Here is a 12952-nt window from a genome sequence, read left to right as displayed (position 1 = left end):
GTGCTGGGTCGAGGGGTGCGAGGGGGGAAAATTGGGACAACTGTAATAGCATAAACAATAAAAATGAAATAAAACACACACAACCACGTAGAAGTTAAATTTTGATTTAAGCAGCATAATATAGTGAAGAGTGCATGGATTTGGGAGTGGGTCAACTGGTTTCAAATCCAAGTTGTATCATTTAGTAGTAGCTATCAGATCTTTAGGCAAGTTAAATAATCTCATTGAGCCAATTTTCTTGCCTGTAAATAATAATGACAGCTACTTCAAAGGGCCACCATAGAAATGAAATGATAATTTATATGGAAAAATTCATAAGAGGTGTAAAGGAAAGTTCACATTCCTCTGCTAAAGCATCTAGCAATATGCTCTGCACAACACTGATGTTAAATAAGCATAATCCGAGTAATAAAATGTGACTAATACTTTGATGATAATTTTTTAAACTTTTTTATTGATTATGCCATTTCATTGGTTCTATTCCCCCCACCATTCCCCTCCACCCTGCACACCCCTCCCCCACCATTCCCCCCTTTAGTTCATGAACACATGTCTCAAGTTCTTTAGATTCTGAATTTCCTCTACTACTCTTCCCCTCCCCCTATTTTCTATCTACTGTCTATGCTACTTATTTTCTGTACCTTCTTCCCCCTTCTCCTTCTCCCACCCCCCTGTTGCTAATCCTCCACGTGATCTTCATTTCTATGGTTCACTCCTGATCTAGCTGTCCTCTTAATTTGCTTTTCTTTTAGGTGTGGTTCTTAATAACTGTGAGTTTGCTGTCCTTTCATTGTTCATCTTTTTATCTTCTTTTTCTTAGGTAAGTCCCTTTAACATTTCATATAATAAGGGCTTGGTGATGATGAACTCCTTGAATTTGGTCTTATCTGAGAAGCACTTTATCTGTCCTTCCATTCTAAATGAAAGTTTTGCTGGATAGAGCAATCTTGGACGTAGGTCTTTGGTTTTCATGACTTGGAATACTTCTTTCCAGCCCCTTCTTGCCTGTAAGGTCTCTTTTGAGAACTCAACTGACAGTCTGATGGGAACTCCTTTATAGGTGACTGTCCCCTTATCTCTTGCTGCTTCTAGAATTCTCTCCTTCATTTTAATCATGGCTAATATAATTATGATATGGCTTGGTATGTTCCTCCTTGGGTCCAACTTCTTTGGGACTCTCTGAGCTTCCTGGATTTCCTGGAAGTCTATTTCCTTTGCCAGAATGGGGAAGTTCTCTTTTGTTATTTGTTCAAATAAAGTTTCCACTCATGAATGTTCCTCTTTCCCTTCTGGTACACCTATAATTCGAATGTTGGAACGTTTAAAGATGTCCTGGAGGTCCCTCAGTCTCTCCTCATTTTTTTGAATTCTTGTTTCTTCATTCTTTTCTGTTTGGTCATTTTTTCCTTCCTTTTGGTCCACTCCCTTGATTTGAGTCCCAGTTTTTTCCATTACTATTGGTTTCCTGTGCATTTCCATTCATTTCAATTCATTTAGCTTTCATATGTTTCTCTAATTTGTGACTAAAATCAACCAGTTCTGTGAGGATCCTGATCACCAGTGTTTTGAACTGTGCATCTGAAAGATTGGCTATTTCTCGCTTAGATTTATTGGCTCTGGGGCTCTGAGTTGTTCTTGAGCCATGTTTGGTCTGTTGGCGCCTATTAAGTATGAGGAGTGGAACCTTAGTTGTTTACCAGGGCGGGGCCACCCAGGTCGCTGGTTTGTGGTGCTGAATGTGGGGGCGGGGTCAGAGAGGGACAATGGTGGTCCCCTCTGCCACTTTCCACCACTGGGGCCTGCACGGTCTGTCTCACTGCTTCACTCCTTCACCAGTTTATCTGCGCTCGACTGTGTGACTTTGGTCAGCCCTCAGTGAGTCCACTGCCTTGCACCCTCAGTGGGTCCACCCGCTACTCCATACCTGGGATTTGCCTACAGCTGCCGGCATGCCTGGGTTGCATGCCCAGGTTGTTCTGGTGAATCTTTCCTGCCCAACCTCACTCTGCTGCTGGCTCCGCCCCTCTTACCAGTTTGGCTGAAGGGTTCATTGTTGTCAGACTTCCGTGTAGTTCAATTTTCTGTGGTTTGGCTGCGTTTTTCTTGCTAAAACTTTGTTGTTTTTAAACTTGGTTGTGTGAGAATGTACAGTGCTTCCACCTACGCCTCCATCTTGGGGGAAGTCAGATCATATGGTATTTGTATTTCAACACCTGGCTTATTTCACTGAGCATAATACTTTCCAGTTCCATCCATGCTGTTGCCAAGGGTGGGAGCTTTCTCTTTCTTTCTGCTAAGGTTATTATTGATAGGTACTTATTCATTGCCATTTTTGTACCTGTGTTCCTCTCTGTCTCTCTCTTTTCCTTCTTTTCCTTAAAGCAGTCCTTTTAGTATTTCTTGTAGAGTTGGTTTGGTGGAGGCATACTCTTTTAGAGTTCTTTTGTCTTGGAAGCTCTTTATTTGGCCTTCTATCTTGATTGAGAGCCTTGCTGGGTAAAGTATCCTTGGTTGTAGGACTCTGGTTCTCATTACTTGGAATGTTTCTTGCCATTCTCTTCTGGCTTGGAGTGTTTACATTGAGAAGTCAGCAGCTAACCTTATTGGGGGTCCCTTGTATGTTACTTCCTTTTTCTCCTTGCTGCCTTTAAGATTCTCTCTTTGTCTTGGAATTTTGCCATTTTAATGATGATGTGTCATTAAGTAGGTCTCTTTGGGTATCTCTTGATTGGGACTCTCTGTGATTCCTGGATTTGTGTGACTTTTTCTCTCATCTAATTAGGGAAATTTTCCATCATCACTTTTTCAAATGGGTTTTCTATCCCTTGTTCTTCTTCTTCTCCTCTGGTATTCCTATTATTCAGATATTATCACATTTCATATTGTTTTGCATTTCTCTTAATCCCTCTTCATTCTTTCTGAGCCTCTTTTTCTTTTCTTGCTCTTTCTGGGAGTTCTTTTCTACTTTGTCCTCCAACTCGCTAATCCGATCTTCTGTCTCATTTATCCTATTTTTAACGCTTTCTACTGTGTTTTTCAATTCAGAAATTGTATTCTTCATTTCCTCTTATCCCTTGCTGATAGTTTCTATTTCCTTTTTCATGTTGATATAGTTTTCAGTGAGTTCATTGTAGCTCCTCTGTAGTTTCTGGTTGCTTATTGTGAGCTCTTTGAACTTCCTGATAGCCAGTGCTTTGAATTCAATATCTGATAGTTGATTTGCCTCTATTTCATCTAACATTCCTTCTGAGGCCTCCTCCTTTCACTTTTGCATTTAGATAAAGACATGTGACCAGTTCTGTACAATGGATTGTATGCAAGGTTATATACCCTCAACTGGATGTTATGCCCCTAAAGTCTCCAGTGAAATCTGATAAGCTCTCTTTGCTTGCCTCCTTTCTGGATTTAGAGCATCCAGTGGAGGATTCCAAAGTTAATCTGTGAAAAAGAAGACAGCTTGATCCTAGAGTCACTACTTAGAGTGAAGTTGCCCACAATAACTGCTTAGCCAGAAACAGCTACTCTGAGGTTTGTATTGGCAAGAACTGAACTAATTGAGTCTTTGAGGTTTAGAATTGATTTTTATAGCACTATCTTAAATAGTATAATCCCCTCCATTCTGCAATTAACCAGAAAGTTATTATTTTGCTCAATTTGATTTCCCTTCTAGTTGAAGGAACTGGACAATGAAACATGGTAACAACTGATTTGAAATGGTTAGATTTGGGATGTGGAAACATGGACTGAAACTTATCTTCAGAATTCAGGTTCTAACACTGCTACACTTTTATAGGTAGATGAGCAGAAAAAGAAAAGGTTAAAGAGGCACTACATATCATTAAAGATGCCTCATATTTCATCTAGAGGCACCTAGGCAAGTATTTTAAACATAGATTCATGAGGCCGGCTTACTAATTTACATATAACTTTGAAAATGAAAAGTTAGTGTTACCCTATTAATGTGAACTCTTCTAAATTGTGTATTACCTCTGGGCTAAGGTCAAGTGGATGTAGCAAAGCCTCAATTTTAGGATGTAGCTAAGAGGAAATTTCCATAAAATAATGAGAAACTGAATAGTGTTTTATAATAGAAACCTGTAGAAACCTAAATTATAGTTTTAAGTTTTTCTACAGAAAGGGAAAATACTTTTAACCATTAGAGGAAATGTGTTTCATTCCTAAGGAATTGAAGCGTGAATTTGTATATTTGAATACTATTATTATTTATTTTCCAGTTATAATATGAGAATGTTTATTTTTAGAAGTATATTGTGTAGTTTCCAAATATTTTGGAATTTTCCAGCTAAGCTTCTATTATTGATTTCTAGTTTCATTCTATTGTGGTCAGAGAGCATACTTTCCCCAATTTCTATATTATAAATGTGTTAGTATTTTATGGCCCAGAATGGGATCAATTTTGGTAAAAGCTCCATGTGAGCTTGAGAAAAACATGTATTCTGCTGTTATTGGGTCCCATATTCTATAAATGTAAATTAAAGCCAGTTGATTAATGGTGCTATTCCGTTCAATTATATTCTCATTGATTTACTATCTGTTGTATCTGTCAATTACTGATAGAGAAATGTTGAAGTCTCCAACTATGGTTATGAATTTGTAGATATCTCCTTGTAGTTTGATCAGTTTTGCTTCATGTATTTTATTGCTATGCTGTTAGGTACATACATATTAAGGATTCTTATTTCTTCTTAGAGAATAGACTCCTTTACAGTTATGTAAGGCCCTCTTTATCTTTCATAAATTTCCTTGCACTGAAGTCTACTATGTTTGAAATTAATGTAGCTACTTTAGCTTCTTCTTGACTAGTGTTTTACACTTTTCTCCATCCTTTCACCTTTAATCATTCTGTGTCTTAATATTTAAAGTGAATTTCTTGTAGACAACATCTAGTTGGGCTTTTTAAAAATCTATTCTGATCAGTCTCTTTTAATTGATGTATTTAGACCATGTACATTTAAAGTAATTATTGATAGAGTTAGATTAATATCTCACATATTTAACTGGTTTTTATTGTCCTTATTCTTTATTTCCTTGTATGTTTGTGTATGTTCTTCCACAATTTTCCTGCATTTTGGGGTTTTATGTGATTCCATTTCTCTTTTCTCAAGTGTATCATTATAGTTCTTTTTATCTTATTTAGTTGTTGCCCTAGAGTTCACAGTACAGATTTACAACTCATCTAATACACTTTCAAATAATACTATATCACTTTATGGGTAGTACAGATACTTTTTAACAGAATATACTCAATTTCTCCATCCAATCCCTTATTACATGACTGCTGCACATTTCAGTTAATAAGATACAGTCACCAACACACTTTAACTGTTATTATTTTGGAACAAACTATTATCTGTTAAATCAATTAAGACTAAAAAGAAAAGATGAAAAGTTAGAATATTGTTATATATCTTTCCAATTATTTTTCTATCTATATATTTGTTTTATGTAACTTTTAAAAAATACAGAGAACACTGATAATGCTATAATTACCCATATACCCATGTTAATTGTTTGCTACCTTGTTTTCTGGGTTTCTTCTATTTAAGAAGTAAAATGTAACAAGAGTTGATGCCACCCTTTGTACCCCTTTCTTTTTTTAATTTATTTAATTATTGTTCAAGTAGAGTTTTCTGTCTTTTACTCCCATCCCAGCCCACCCCCTCAGTGCTCCCCACCTCCCTCCCATTTCCATGCCCCTTAGTTGTTGTCCATGTGTCCTCTATACTAGTTCCTGTAAATTCTTCCCCTTTTCCCCCTAAAATTTCCTCCTGTCTCACCTCTGGTCACTGTCCCCATGTTCTCTATTTCAGTGCCTTGGGTTATATTTTGCTTGCTTGTTCATTTTGTTATTTAGCTTCCTGTTAAAGGTGAGATCATATGGTATTTGTCTTTCAATACCTGGCTTATTTCACTCAGTATAATACTTTCCAGATCCATCCATGCTGTTGCAAAGGATAAGAGCTGCTTCTTTCTTTCTGCTGCACAGAATTCCATTGTGAAAATGTACCATAGTTTTTGGATTCATTCATTTACTGATGGGCACCTAGGTTGCTTCCAGCTCTTGGCTATTGTAAATTGTGCTGCTATGAACATTGGTGTGCATAGGTTCTTTTCGATTGGTGTTTTAGGGTTCTTAGGATATAATCTCAGCAGTGGAATTGCTGGGTCAAAAGGCAGGTTCATTTTTGGTTTTCTTAGAAGATTCCATACTGTTTTTCACAGTGGTTATACCAGTCTGCAATCCCACCAAAAATGGATTAGGGTCCCCTCTTCTCCACAACCTCTCCAACACTTGTTTGTTCCTTTGTTTATGGTGGCCATTCTGATTGGTGTAAAGTGGTATCTCATTGTGGTTTTAATTTGCATCTCTCTGATAGCTACTGATATTGAGCATCTTTTTATGTGTCCCTGGATCTTCTGTATATCCTCCTTGGAGAAATGTCTGTTCAAGTCCTTTACCCACTTTTTAATTGGGTTGCTTGTCTTCTTAGAGTGGAGTTGTGTAAGTTCTTTGTATATTTTGCAGATTAAAACCTTGTCAGAGGTATCACTGGCAAATACATTTTCCCATACACTTGGTTCTCTTTTTGTTTTAATACTGTTTTCTTTAGCTGTGCAAAAGCTTTTAATTTTGATGAGGTCCCATTTGTTTATTCTTTCCTTTATGTCCTTTGCTCTGGGAGACATATCAGTAAAAAAGTTGCTGCGTGAAATATCTGAGATTTTCTTGCTAGTGTTCTCCTCTAGGATTTTAATGATGTCACAGGTTATATTTAAGTCTTTTATTCACCTTGAATCTATTTTGGTGTATGGTGTAAGTTGGTGCTTAAGTTTCGTTTTTTTTTTTTTTTTTTTGCACATAGCTGTCCAGTTCTCCCAACACCATTTGTTGAAGAGGCTATCTTTACTCCATTTTATGTTGCTGCCCCCTTTGTCGAATATAAATTGGCTGGAGAGATTTAGGTTTATTTCTGGGCTCTCTGTTCTGTTCCATTGGTCTATGTGCCTGTTTTTATGCCAGTACCAGGCTGTTTTAATCACAGTGGTCTTGTAATACAGTTTGGTATCAGGTATTGTGATCCCTCCTACTTTGTTCTTCTTTCTCAAAAATGCAGCTGCTATTTGGGGTTGTTTATGGTTACAAATAAATTTTTGAAGTGCTTGTTCTATGTCTGTGAAGTATGCCATTGGTACTTTAATAGGTATTGCATTGAATCTGCAAATTGCTTTGGGTAGTATGGACATTTTGATGATGTTAATTCTTCCAATCCATGAACACGATATATGTTTCCATTTGCTTGTGTCTTCCTTGATTTCTTTCTTCAGTGTTGTGTAGTTTTCTGCACATAGGTCTTTTACCTCCTTGGTTAGGTTTATTCCTAGGTATTTTATAATTTTTTTTGCTATATCGAATGGGTTTTTTTTTTCTTGATTTCTGATTCTGCTGTTTCAGTGTTGGTATATAAAAATGCCTTTGATTTCTGCATATTGACTTTGTAACATGTTGTTTTGCCAAATTCATTTATTAGGTTGAGCAGTTTTCAGGTAGAGTTTACAGGATTTTCCATGTACATCATCATATCCTCTGCCAATAGTGACAGTTTTGTTTCCTGCTTTCTGATTTAGATGCCTTTTATTTCCTTTTCTTGTCTGATCACTGTGGCTAAAACTTCCAATACTGTATTTAATAGAAGTTGTGAAAGTGGACAACCTTGTCTTGTTCCTGACCTTAGTGGGAAAGATTTTAGTTTTTGCCCATTGAGTATGACGTTGACTGTAGGTCTCTCATATATGGCCTTTATTATATTGAGGAATGCTCCCTCTATTCCCACTTTGCTGAGTGTTTTATCATAAATGGGTGTTTTACCTTATCAAAAGCTTTTTCTGCATCTATTGATATGATCATGTGGTTTTTGCTTTTGTTTATGTGATGTATTACATTTACTGATTTGCGAATATTGAACCATACTTGCATCCCTGGGATGAGTCCCACTTGGTTGTGGTGAATGATCTTTTTAATGTATTGTTGGATGCGGTTTGGTAATATTTTGTTGAGGATTTTAGCATCTATGTTCATCAGTGATATTGGCCTGAAGTTTTCTTTCTTTGTTGTATCTCTATCTGGTTTTAGGATTAGGATGCTGCTGGCTTCATAAAAAGAGTTTGGGATTCTTCCATCATTTTTGATTTTTTTGGAATAGCCTGTGAAGAATAGGAGTTAGCTCTTCCTTAAATGCTTTATAGAATTCTCCTGTGAAACCATCTGGTGCAGGGCTTTTGTGCTTCGGGAGATTTTTGTTTACTGTTTCAGTTTCATTTGCTGTTATTGGTCTATTCAGACTTTCTGGTTCGTCTTCGTTGAGTTTTGGAAGATTCTGTTTTTCTACAAATTTGTCCATTTCACCTAGCTTTTCAAATTTCTTGGCATACAGTACTTCATAATAATTTCTTACAGCCCTTTGTATTTCTGTGGTATGAGTTGTAATCTCTCCTCTTTCATTTCTGATTGTGTTTATTTGGGTTCTCTCTCTCTTTTTTTCTTGATGAGCCTGCTTAAAGGCTTGTCTATTTTGTTTATCTTTAAAAAAAAACCCAGCTCCTGGATTCATTGATTTTTTAAATTGTGCATTTAGTCTCTATGTCATTTAATTCTGCTTTGATCTTGGTTATTTTCTTCCTTCTACTTGCTCTGGGCTGTCTTTGTTGTTGTTCCTCAAGTTCTTGCAGGTGTAGGGTTAAGTTGTTTGTTTGAAATATCTCTATCTTTTTTAGGTAGGCCTGTATTGCTATGAACTTTCCTCTCAGACTGCCTTCGCTGTTTCCAGTAAGTTTTGGGTTGTCTTCAGTTCATTTTCATTTGTTTCCAGAAACTTTTTTATTTCTTCCCTAATTTCATTCTTGACCCATTTGTTGTTTAATAGCATGCTATTCAATTTCCGTGATTTTGAATGTTTTGGGTCTTTTCTCTTGGGGTTGGTTTCCAGTTTCAGTCTCCTGTGGTCAGAGAAAATGCTTGGGATGATTTCAATTTTCTTGAATTTGTTGAGGCTCGTTTTGTGTCCTATCATGTGGTCTGTCCTTGAAAATGTCCATGTGCATTTGAAAAGAATGTGTATCTAGCTTCTTTGGGATGAAGGGCTCTATAATATATCAGTTAAGTCCATTTCATCTAGAGCATTGTTCAGTGCCACAATATCTGTGTTGATATATTGTTTGGACGATCTGTCCATATTTGACAGTGGGGTGTTAAAATCCCTTACTATAATTGTGTTGCTGTCAATATCTTTCTTGAATTCCTCTAAGATTTTCTTTGTATATTTGGGTGCTCCTATGTTGGGTGCATATATATGTACAATGTTTATGTCCTCTTAGTGGATTCTTCCCTTGAGTATTATGAAGGGAAGTTTTGGGTCTCTTTTTGTAGCTCTTTTTTTGAAGTCTATTTTGTCTGATATGAGAATTGCTACCCCAGCTTTTTTTTTTTTTTGACTGTTTGCTTGAAATTTTTTTCTAGCCCTTCACTTTTAATCTGTGTAGGTCTTTTGTCCTGAGCTGGGTCTCTTGTAGGCAGCATATGTATGGTCATGCTTTCTTATCCATTCAGCTATTCTATGTCTTTTGATTGGAGCATTTAGTCCACTTACATTTAAGGATAGTATTGATAGGTAATTATTGATAGCCATTTTTTGTACATGTGTTCCTCTCTGTCTCTCTCTTTTCCTTCCTTTCCTTAAAGCAGACCTTTTAGCATTTCTTGCAGAGCTGCTTTGGTGGAGGTGTATTCTTTTAAACTTTTTTTTTTGTCCTGGAAGCTCTTTATTTGGCCTTCTATCTTGATTGAGAGACTTGCTGGATAAAGTAACCTTGGTTGTAGGCCTCTGGTTCTCATTACTTGGAATATTTCTTGCCATTCTCTTCTTGCTTGGAGTGTTTCCATTGACAAGTCAATAGCTAATCTCTTTGGGGCTCCCTTATAGGTTACTTCCTTTTTCTCTCTTGCTGCCTTTAAGATTCTCTCTTTATCTTGAAATTTTGCCATTTTAATGATGATGTGTCATTAAGTGGATCTCTTTGGGTTCCTCTTGATGGGGACTCTCTGTGATTCCTGGATTTGTGGGACTTTTTCTCTCATCAAATTAGGGAAATTTTCCATCATTATTTTTTCAAATAGATTTTATCCCTTGCTCTTCTTCTCCTCCTGCTATTTCTATTATTCGGATATTATCACATTTCCTATTGTCTTGCATTTCTCTTAATCCCTCCTCATTCTTTCTGAGCCTCTTTTCATTTTCTTGCTCTTTCTGTGAGATGCTTTCTACCTTGTCCTCCAACTCACTAATCCTATCCTCTGCTTCATCTATCCTACTTTGGAAACTTTCTACTGTGTTCTTCAATTCGGAAATTGCATTCTTCATTTCCTCTTGTCCCTTGCTGATATTTTCCATTTCCTTTTTCATGTTGATGTAGCTTGCAGAGAGATCATTGTAGTTCCCCTGTAGTTTCTGGTAGCTCACTGTGAGCTCTTTGAACTTCCTGATAGCCAGTGCTTTGAATTCAATATCTGATAGTTGACTTGCCTCTGTTTCATCTAGCATCCTTTCTGAGGCTTCCTTCTTTCCTTTCATTTGGGGATTGTTTCTTTGTCTGCCCATTGTTTGTGAGACTCTTCTTGTTAGCTTCAGCTTCTTTCACCGCCTGGCTTATTTCATTTAGCATAATGCTCTCCAGTTCCATCCATGCTGTTGCAAAGCATAGGAGTCTTTCTTTCTTTCTTCTGTATAGTATTCCATTGTGTAAATGTGACACAGTTTTTGATCCACTCATTTACTGATGGGCACTTAGGCTGCTTCCAGTACTTGGCTATTGTAAATTGTGCTGCTATGAACACTGGGGTGCATAGGTTCTTTTTAATTGGTGGGAAGCAACCAATTTAAGAACAAAAAATAAGCAGAACTGCCAGAAAATTGAACTGTATGAAAGCCCTGCAACCAATGAATTAAAGAAGAAATATTCATCCAGACTTGTAGGAAGAGTGGAGATAAGCAGCTGGGGTGAAGAGGACACAAGGCAAGGCAGAGGCTGGTAGACTGGATGGTCCCACATTCACGTGAGGATAAGCTGGGAGAAACAAGTAGGGAGCAAGACAAACCATGCAACCCAGAGTTCCAGCACAAGCAAAATAAAACCTCGGAACCTCTGGCATTAAAACCTGTGGGGGCAGGACAAATTGCCAGTCTCTTGAAAGCAGGGTGAGAAGCTGAGCAAGCAGCATTGTTCCCTCTCTGACCCCTCCACCACATACAGGACCTACATCCTGTATGTAGGCAAGGACTTATGTCCAAGACCATTCTATCCAGCAAAGCTATCATTTAGAATGGAAGGGCATTCTGACACCATATACAAGAATAAGCTCAAACAGGATTAAAGACCTAAATGTAAATCTCAAAACCATAATACTCCTAGAAGAAAATACAGACAGTAAAACCTCTGACATTTCTCACAGCAGTATTTTTCTGACATATCTCCTCTGGCAAGAAACGAAAGAAAACATAAACAAATAGCACTACATCAAACTGAAAAGTTTTTGCACAGCAAAGAAAACCATCAAGAAAACAAAAAGACCACCTACTGAATGAAAGAACAGATTAGCCAATGGTGCATTTGGTAAGGGGTTAATATCCAAAATTTATGAAGAACTGGTACAAACTCAACACCAAAAAAACAAACAATCCAGTTAACAAGTGGGAAGACAACCTGAATAGATACTTTTCCAAAGAGGACATAAAGATAGTCAATAGACATATGAAAAATACTCAATGTCAGTAACCCTCAGAGAAATGAAAATTAAAACCACAAAGAGATATCACTTGCCAGAATGGCTATCATCAATAAATCAGCAAACAAATGTTGGTGAGGATGTGGAGAGAAGGGAACCCTAGTGTACTGTTGGTGGGAATGCAGATTAGGGCAACCACTATGGAAAACAGTATGAAGGGTCCTCAGAAAATTGAACTGCCAATGGCCCAGCAATTTCACTTCTGGGTACAGTTCCAAAGAAACTCAAAATACTAAGTGAAAAAATATATGTGCCCCTATGTTTATTGCAGCATTATTTTCAATAGCCAAGATATGGAAGCAACCCAAGTACCCCATGGTAGATGAGTAGATAAAAAAGCAGTGGTACATATGTACAATGGAATATTACTCAGGCATAAAAAAATGAAATCTTCCCATTTGTGACACATAGATGGACCTAGGGGGTATTATGATAAGTGAAAATTAAGTCATAGAGAAAAGCAAATACCATAAGATTTTACTCATACATGGAATCTAAAGAACAAAATAAATAAACAAAAAATAGAAAAAGACTCACAGATGAAGAGAACAAACTGCTGGTTGCCGGAGGGGAGCGATGTTGGGGAATGGGTGGAAAAGGCAAGGGAAATAAAGAAGTACAAATTGGTAGTTACTAGATAGTAACAGGGATATATAGCATAGCTTAGGGGATATAGTAAATAATATTGTAATAACTCAGTATGGTGCCAGATCTGTACTTGAATTATCAGAGGGATCATTTTGTAAATTATATCATTGTCTAACCACTATGCTATCCACCTGAAATTAATGTAAAATAATATTAAATCTCTACTATAATAGACAAATAATAAAAAAACATAAGACTAAAAGGAAGGCATAGATTCAAATCCCAACTTTCCTACTTGTAAGTTGCATGACCTTAGGATAGTAGTTGTTTAACATTTTCAGAAAATCAATTTCTTTGCACATCAAATGGAAATAATAATACACTAATTTATCTCAAGAATTAAAAGAGTTAACACATTTAAAGTACCTACTATGGTATCTGGCATCTAAAAAAATATTTAATCATAGCCCTGGCTGGTGTGGCTCACTGGATTGAGCATGGGCCTGT

This window comes from Artibeus jamaicensis, unplaced genomic scaffold (genome assembly GCF_021234435.1).
Source record: "Artibeus jamaicensis isolate MK-2021 breed Jamaican fruit bat unplaced genomic scaffold, CSHL_Jam_final scaffold_1283, whole genome shotgun sequence".
Lineage (NCBI taxonomy): Eukaryota > Metazoa > Chordata > Mammalia > Chiroptera > Phyllostomidae > Artibeus > Artibeus jamaicensis.
The sequence above is the reverse complement of the archived record's forward strand: the minus strand, read 5'-3'. Positions refer to the sequence as shown.